The following is an 8,065-nucleotide window of genomic DNA, read 5'->3' on the forward strand; positions in this document are numbered from 1 at the left end:
AGGGCCCAAATCCAGGCAGCGCTGAAACCTAGCTTTTCTATTCCACTCCACCCCCTCCACCCACACAGCTGAGGTCACCCGGCCCAGCCTCTTTTGCAACTTTCCCAAGTCTGTGCATGAGCGGGAGAGGAGGAAAACTCAGAAGGAACTGGCTTGATCTCAACAAACTCTTTTTTGCTCCCAAAGCCTTTTTCCTCTGACCCGGCTGAGACTGTGGATCTAAGTGGAGACCCCTCAGATTCAGCGAGAACGCCCGCCTGTCCTCAGAGGCCAGATGCTAAGCAGCCACAGCTGTAAGTACCTTGGAAGATTTATTTTTGCTTCTCTTGTCTGTCCCAGCAACCCCCAGAGGTATTTGTGTTTTGGGGGGAAAGGAGTGGAGACAGGGGATACCAGGATGAGTCTTAGAATCTGGCAGCTGAGGGCTGAGATCCAGCCCAATGACCCTCACGCAGGAGAAACTCCCAGGGTATGGCAGTGAGCCAGGCAGAAGAGACTCTGCCCAGCCCAGGGAACTGGGGCCCAGCTTGGGGCTCTGCATGGGCAGATGCAGCTGCTGGCCCAGTGAGAGGAAGAACAGCCAGAAACTGGAGTCTTTCGAGAGGACTGAGTCCTGCTAGCACCAGGAGTCCCCTTGACACATCAACAGGGTATTTGCTGGGATGGAGCCATCTCATCCGAAGGGTTTCATCGGGAAGGGGGAAACCCTGGAGTATGAAAGTGCTCTCCTTGTTCTAAATCATTAGTATTGCTCTTAGCACAGCTCTGCAATGCTGGGCGAGCCAATGAACAGTCAGGCAGACCTGGGTTCTAGTCTCAGCTTGCCTCAGGAATCCACTAGGCTATGATGGCATTTTGTAAATTGCAGAGTGCACTATAATTGCTAGGCATTCTGAATTAATAAAAACAATCTATTTGGTCTTACCTAGCAATCCCCCACCACACAAGTCCCATGGGGACAGGATCTGTCCATATCCCCAACCTTACATAGTGCTGATGCATAGTAGGCATATCGTACATGTGTTCTGGACAGATGGACAGGTAGAAGGATGATGAGTGGGTGGATGAATGGAGATAGGTGGATGAATGAACGGACAGATGGACCGATGAATGGGTAGATGGAGATGATAGATAAATGAATTGGATGGATAGGTGGATCAATGGGTGGATGATTATTTATTGAAAACTCAATATTCCCAGCATGAGTCAGCCTCTTTGGGGGGATTCAGAGAGGTGAGAGGCACTGTCCTGCCCTCTGGGCATGGCCAGTCCACTTTGGGAGATGGGCCTCATGCTCCCAGAGAACTTAAATAGCAGGAGTGCTGGGCCTCCTGAAACCAGAACTGTTGGTGCACTTCCCGGAGGGAGCAGGTCTAGACCTGCTAGGATTTAGGTGGAGAAGGCAGAGTTGTGAGGCTTCCTGAGAGGCAAGAAGCCTGCGCTCCCTGGATAGCCTCTTCTCAAAGACAAACTTGACTCCCACGATTGTAAGTCCCATTACATTTTAAAGTGGATACATGTGGCATTTTCCAAGGCATGGGAGCGGGGAGGGGAGGCACTGAAACGGGTGGAAGAGAGTCCAGGGGAGTGGGGAGACTTGCCTGTTTCAGAATTCTCATGTCCCCCTGCTCACTGGTCTCCCTCAAACCCCCTCCCTGTCAGCAGACATGGCACCTCACTCAGCACAAACAGGGCAGAAGAGTGAGTCCTGGTTGGCGCCAGTGGGATAAGAGAGAAGGGCAGTGGGGATGTGCGAGCGCAGCAGGCCCAGGAGTTCTTGGACGACTGACCCCAAGACCTAGGGTTTTTATTTTTATGTGGTGTGTGTGTGTGTGTGTGTGTGTGTGTGTGTGTGATCAACTCTGTCTTCCTTACTCCCCAGGGACTGAGCTACACTCACTTTTGGCAGATGGGCAGGGGCAGGGCTCCGGGCTGAGAAGTGCTGCCAGGCTAGCAGGGGTAGGAGTGGGGAGTCGAGTTAGTCACTTGCAGGGGAGAGCAGCAGCCTGAGATTCTGCTGTGTGTGGACCTGGGCTGGCTGAAGGCAGTGCCCTGCATTCCAACCCTGCTTCTCACTGTCATTTAACAATGAGGGTGCTGACTCAGTCTGGCCTGTAGGAGGATGCCCAGCTGTGAAACAACTGGGTGATCTGAATGGGTAGGAGGAGGCTTACAAGGACACCTTTTGCCAAACTCCAGACACGGGAGAGCACAGAGAGCATGGGAAGTCACCGTTTGGAATCTGTGCATGGCTTCTTGGTGAGCCCAGCCAGCGTCTACCCCCAGGCTGCCCTTCCTTGCCATTGACACAGTTTTGGTCACCCTCTTGTTGTTGCCAGTTATCCTGGGCCGAAGGGCCAGGCTATTTAAATAGCAGTCTCAGCAAATCGCTGAAGGGGGTGAGGGCGGGGGGGTCTGCAGTGCTGCACACTTTAAGCAGAAGGGGATTTGGATGGAGGTGGGGTGAGGGGAGCTCAGAGTCAAGGCTGAGGAGAGTTACAAGGATCTGGAGAAGAAAATATTCAAGTAAAACTCAAAGAGAGGACTTTACACCTCAGAAGGGCTGGCACGGGAGGAGGCATCTTGTGTGCCCCCAGGAAAAAAGCACCCTCATTGGGGAAGAAGCTCTGTGGAGGCAGGTCTGGCCCATCTTTCCATGAGTGCGGAGAGATGGCTCAAACATTAGGTGGGAGATCGGACTAGATGCCCTTCTGATTGTGTGCCAGAGCAGGCTCCACTGGGAGTTGGAAACAAGCCATGGTGGGAATATTTACACCATAGAAAGTGGCAGGCACAACAAATCTGCCTCCTCCTCACCCCCGCCCCCCAGTTGTGAAGCATTTATCTGAGTCTTCCCCAATTTGGGGAACCAGATCTGCTATGAGAACATGACACATGCCACCCTGCAGAATAAGCACAGGCATGAGTGATGTCCGTTTTACCCACGAGGGAACAGACTCACCAAGATTAAGTAACCCAAGGTATATATAGCAGTGGGATGAGCACTCTTAATTGCAGAACTCGTGATCACTCCGTGAGCCTAGGCAGCCTCTCTCTCCTGCCCAGGCACAAAGTGATTTGTCCTGCCAGGAAGTCACATTTACATGACTTTGGACTTCCCTCCACCCCTGTGCTCTATTTAAAGAAATGTCTTTATTTGACATTTTTAAATTACAACAATTTAGGATTGTGTAACAAATTTTAATATAAGACATCTATATATATATATATAAGGCTAAGCAACCTGCTGACCGGCCAACTGGCCGACTGGCTGGTAGGTATGATGCGCACTGATGACCAGTGGGCAGATGCTCAATGCAGGAGCTGCTGAGCTGCAGTGACTTGGCAGTGGTGGTTCTTGGGTGATGCACCCTGAAACCAGAGAGGAGGGAGCCCAATTCCTCTCAGGGCCACGCGATTCCACCTTCGGCTGCGGGTTATGTTGGCCCGAATTTGGTTTCCTGCACACTTGCGTTTGTGTTCTACACCCTATACGACAGCAACTTTGCAGAGTGCCCTCTCACATTCCGGGACCCCTTGGGGGATGTTGGAGAGCCAGTTTTGGCCCGATCCCCGCCGGCCAGGCCGAGGGACCCCACCTGCCAGAGGGACCCTGCTCATTCCACAGATGTCCTCCAAGCCCCGGCACCACCCCAGGTGCCACCGGCCGGGAAGGGACCCCAGGAGGTTGGCTCCAGGTTGTGTCTGGCCCATCTCACCCAGTCCTGCCCCACCTGCCACCTTCTAATTAATTTCCTTTCAATGTACACAAATCTGTGCACTGGGTCACTAGTATAAACTAAAACATAGCTCTAGCTTCTAATCTATCTTTCCCCACGTCCTAGTAATCATTTAATGTGTCTATTCATAGCTTTCTGTGTATATACAAGACAAGCATAAATATAATATAAAACATATAGTCATATATATATAAGGTTGTTTTTTGTTTTTATGCAATTGGAATCATACTATACAAAATGTTATATATTCAACTATCCTTTTTAAAATACATATATATATATATATTTCAGAGAGGAAGGGAGAGAGAGATAAAAACATCAATGATGAGAGAGAATCACTGGTTGGCTGCCTCCTGCACACACTCAACTGGGGATTGAGCCTGCAACCCGGGTCTGTGCCCTGACCACGGAATCGAACTGTGACCTCCTGGTTCACAGGTCAATCCTCAACCACTGAGTCACACTGGCCAAGCCAAAATGTTCTCTTTTTACTTAAATTGTCATCACATCTTTCATTACTTCACTCTCACGCAGAGTATGAATGGATTATAATTTATATAGAGAGTGTCTTATCGATGGACATTTAGGCTACAACAATGCTTTTCAGCAACCATCTTTGTACAAATGTGTGTTTGAGTATATGCGTATTTCCGTAGGATAGATTCCTAGAATTAGAACCTAAATATGCACATGTTAAGTTCTGATCTTGTCAAATTGCCCTCCAAGGAAGACTGTGGCAATTCATACTCTATCAACAATATACAAGAGTGTTACCAGCACACACTTGCCAACACTAAATAGTATCATTAATCTTTTCACTTTTTGCCACTCCGGTGGGGAAATAAAGTGATATTTTAAAATTTGCATGTCCTTAAGAATTAGTAAGGCTGAGTCATCTTTTCAAAGCTTACTACTAATCATTCATAAGCTTTCTACTGGGTTAGTTTATATTCTTTGCCCACTTTTATGTTGCATCTTGTTTTTGACTATCTGTAGACTGCTTTGCACGTACTGGATTTTGAACTTCCGTTGTACATACCACATAGTTTTCCCTTAGTATGCACACTGCTCTGCTGCACAGGGTCAAGCCCACACCACCCAGCCCTCCAGCCTCTGACAGGGGCACCAAGTGGCAGGGTGTGTGGCTTCTCTGAGCCTCAGTTGTAAGCAACTTGTAGAGCTATGGGAGGACTCCTTACGCTGCACAGAGGATGCAGAGCATCCTGCAGATTTCTTTTCCACTTCCCTCTGCCTTCCTTTCATTCTGACTCCCTTTCTGAGGCACAGTATTGGCTTTGAAGCTGTTGGCACGGTGCCCCAAAGCCGTTAGGACAGAGCTCACAATCACTCCCACTTCCTTCCACAGTGGTAACTGATGCTCAGGGGCCTGGCTGTCAGGAGCTTCTGAGCCACTTCTCCCTGGGCTGGTTTCTTTGTGGGCAGTGACACCCATTACAAAATGCCGGCCCCAGTGAATACCTTGAATTCTCTTCCTCCCATGTCTGAAGCACAGGAAATGGATGGATGGATGGATGGATGGATGGATGGATGGATGGATGGATGGAGACAGGATCCTTGGTCTGAATCCCTCCAGGCTTTCCTCTCTCCATACCTTTCCCTCATCCTTCCCTGAAGCAGATCATCCACCTTCTCCACTCGGCTGCTCCCAGGTCATTCCCTCTCAAAGGGTCATTCCCTCCCCCTGAAATATCAGCCTCCAACCACATGTTTTATTTCCTCAGGGCCAGTTCAATGGCAGCTTCTCTCCTCTGAATTCCCACAGCACTTTGTCTGTGCCTCTGTGGGGCACCTGACACTTCCTGGTGTAACTGCTCGTCCTTTCTCCCCTGATGACTCACTGGTGGGAGGTGGAGTCATGTTTACTTCATCTTTGTGCTCCTCCAGTGTCCAGCGCAGGGCTGTGCACACAGTAGGTGTGTATGCACGTGTTGAATGAATGCATGACCACCAAGCAGACCTATTGGCCACCACGCCAACCCAGCTCTCCTGGGTAGAAAGTCCAGTGCCACCAACTCTGGCTCCTGGGACAAACAGCTCTGAGCAAAGCCTCAATTTATCTTTGGGCCTATGGCATGGTGCATGGAGGGACACTAATAATCCTAGGCTTCTAAGAGTTTTCTATTTTAACTGCACTAACTAGGAATGCCCAGGCCAGGCTCTTGTAGCCTAGTGAATTATAACTCCAGTAGATAAAGCATTTTTCAACCAGAGGTGTTAGGGTCGGGGAAGAAGGTACACACAAGGCCGAAGAGGGTAAAGAATTATGAATTTATTAGATCATTTGGAAAACCAGATGGGCCGAGCCCCAAAAATGGCGTCAGCACCCAGGGATAGGAAGTCAGAGGTTTTAAAAGACTCTAAGCGGGCTTTTTCTGGGCAGAGAATTTTCTGGGTGGGTCTGGAGGGGGAAGAGAATGGTCTTAGCAAGTGGAATGTGATCTAAGCAAAAGGGAATGTCGGTTGTGAAGTGGTCTAAAGGTCAATACCCCCAGGGGAGGGGGTATTGATTCAATTATTTCATCAGACCTAACAGAAGGGACCTTGAGTCTTTGGGGCCCAAGTGGCTCATTCTCTAGTTGGAAAGCCAAGAGTCAGAGAGGGGAAGTAACTGGTCCAAGGTCACACAGTGGCAAAGTGAGAACTAGAACATCCAATGCCGTAGGACATCCAATCTAGAGCTTTTTCCAGGTGCCACGGGAAACTCAAGCTAGCCAACTTTTGACACTCAGCCAGGCAGTCAGATTAATGTTTACTCATATGCTAGCGCATCCAAGGACAGAAGACCCAAGAGTTGGGAATAATGTATATGCATGTACATGTGCATTTAAGGGCAGAATCAACGAGCCAGTTAAGCATAATCCCCTGCAACAGTTTTGCTTTATCTTGTTAAATAAAATAAGGTGAATAAACATATATATAACTTTATATATATAACACACACAAGAGCACGCATAAGTACTTTTCTCTTATAGGAGCAATACATGTTTGACATGTTTATTTTAAAGAAATTGGAGCATACCAAAAAGCATACAGAACAAAATTAAAATCATATAATCTCCCACCAGTCAGAATTAAATACTTAAGTTTTTTACATATTTTTTCCAGAACTTTTGCTATGCAAGTAGGAACTCATTTTAATATTTGGGGTGGTATTGCATGTACAGTTTAATGTCTTCTGTTTTTCATTTAGGTCTTAAGGCACCACTTTCCCACATTATTATAATACTAGAGGCCCAATGCACGAAATTCGTGCAAAAGTAGGCCTTCCTTCCCCCAGCTGCTGGTACCAGCTTCCCTCTGGCACCCGGGACCCGGGCTTCCCTCGCAGCCCCAGCTTCATCCGGAAGGTTGTCAAGCCTAATTAGCATATTATGCTTTTATTACTATAGATGCTCAAAAACGCCATTTTAATACCCAGACAATCATGGGTCTAGGCTACCTGTCACTACTTGAGCCAATTAAGTACATGGGGAAGTAGGCAAAAGGATATGTCAAATGGGCAGTTTACAGGTAATGCAGGCTGGGGGTATGCAAAGGCCTGTGGGTATGCAAAGGCTGGGGGTCTTCAAAGAGCTGGCGGCTCTGGTTTCTGCAACAAGGTTGTTCATCTTCCCATGATAATAGGCAGCTCCCAGATGGAGAGGATGGGTCTCATTTCCAGGTGAGTTCCCAGGTCCCCTGTGCAACGCCCAGCCAGGTTAGAACGTGACTTCTTTAAATAAAACAAAACAATCACAGTTAACGGAGCCTGATTAATATTTCTTACAATTTTAGCTGGTCTCCAATATTCTATTTCTGCTCCTATCTCATTGTGTGCCATCATTTATTTAACCGCTTCTTTACTGTTGGATGTTTATGAATAATCCTCTGAAGAACATTCTCGAACAAAAGTCTTTGTCTGTGTTTGGGTTATTTCTTTAGACAAATTCCTAGTAAGTGGAGGGCAGAACATGTTTAAGACTCTTACTACTGGCTGCCAAGTAGCTTTCCAGAAACATGTACCAATTACAACCCCACCAGCTGCCTCAAAGAAGAGCCTTTGATTCTGCAATTGCAGCAACACCTCGGGCTAGGGGAGGGGCACTCTTTCATCCAAAGCCTCTTGGGTCGTCCTGACAATGGACTCCTTGTCCTGCCCCCATCTCCTCTTCCCATACTGCCCTCCATCCCTGGCTCCAGGCTTGACTGTGAGGCCTCTCTTCAATTGCCTCCCGCCTTCCTAGCACTCCAGGCTGCCCCTGAGATCAGAGTTGGTAGAGCTGAAAGGTGAGAGATGCAACTGTCCTGTGGGGAACCCCCCTCCC

At 48.3% G+C, this 8,065-nt stretch overlaps 1 protein-coding gene across 1 annotated transcript in view; it reads left to right on the forward strand.

Annotated features, from left to right (window-relative positions):
• Positions 1-86: 86 nt before the first annotated feature.
• Positions 87-8,065, forward strand: part of RAB7B (RAB7B, member RAS oncogene family) — a 19,147-nt gene continuing 11,168 nt past the window's right edge. Inside the window, exon 1 of the mRNA XM_006754396.2 lies at positions 87-293. The gene's annotated coding sequence lies outside the window, so the exon portion shown is untranslated. The remainder of the gene's footprint in view (positions 294-8,065) is intronic.

Source organism: Myotis davidii, unplaced genomic scaffold (genome assembly GCF_000327345.1).
Source record: "Myotis davidii unplaced genomic scaffold, ASM32734v1 scaffold710, whole genome shotgun sequence".
NCBI lineage: Eukaryota > Metazoa > Chordata > Mammalia > Chiroptera > Vespertilionidae > Myotis > Myotis davidii.